The sequence below is a fragment of the Pteropus alecto genome, unplaced genomic scaffold (assembly GCF_000325575.1).
Source record: "Pteropus alecto unplaced genomic scaffold, ASM32557v1 scaffold53, whole genome shotgun sequence".
Taxonomy (NCBI): Eukaryota; Metazoa; Chordata; class Mammalia; order Chiroptera; family Pteropodidae; genus Pteropus; species Pteropus alecto.
The window spans coordinates 5,397,406-5,398,279 of NW_006434366.1; positions in this window are offsets into that span (position 1 = coordinate 5,397,406).

Consider the following 874-nt stretch of genomic DNA (forward strand, 5'->3'; position numbering starts at 1 on the left):
GAAGCTAATTTGAATAATATCAATATTTGCGAAGGCATCTGGCTACTAGTTAGTCCCAAGTAATTAGGATGTATTCATTGTCGTAAAAGCCCCTCGTCCCTCTGCAGGGTGAAGCAGCATGTGACAGTCAGCCCTGGCTGTCCTTCCCCGATCTCGCTCCACTCACTCGTCTGGACTCAGTTTCCCTGTGGGGACCTCAGGGACAGCAGAGCCTGAGGAAAGCCACTGGCTTCTGTCTGTTCCCTCAGCACCAGGTGGCCCAGCCAGACTCCTCCCAGAGCGAGTGGAGCGTGAGCAGTGCCGGGCCCTCCCCGCGGCCTTCGTCAGCTGCAGATGCCGTTCACGTTCCTCTCTCCTCCTCTGCTAGTGGGCGCTTCCCACCCAGCACGTCAGCTTCCGGGGCTCAGTGCCACGGCCCGAGTCTTCACCTGACGCGCTGGGGTCCGTCCCGAGGCCCGTGACACCGCGCTCTGCGAAGCCGGCGTCGGGTCCCTCCTCCTGCTTTGAGCTTTTAGAGAAGGGGGTTTCTGAGTAGCCGAGGAATTACGGGCGCATCAGGGTTTGACTGAAATGACCCCTGGATTTCGAGCAGAGTTTGGGGGGCTGCTCGTGTCTCCGTGGGGGGCGGACACTCCCGTGGCGTCCCTAGGCCAAAGTGAACCCCAACAGGTCCATTCATCGAGCAGTTTGCTTCAAACGACATGCGCTCTAACGGTGTAGGGACTGTTGGAAAAATACTGCGCAGATAAATCGGAAGAAAAAGTAATATTTTAACCTCATTCTTAAATGGCCACTTTTGCTGATGGCGGCCACCCCGTTCGGCCCGCATGCTGGACGGGGGACCCCGCCGACGCGTCATCATCGGTCCCCACTC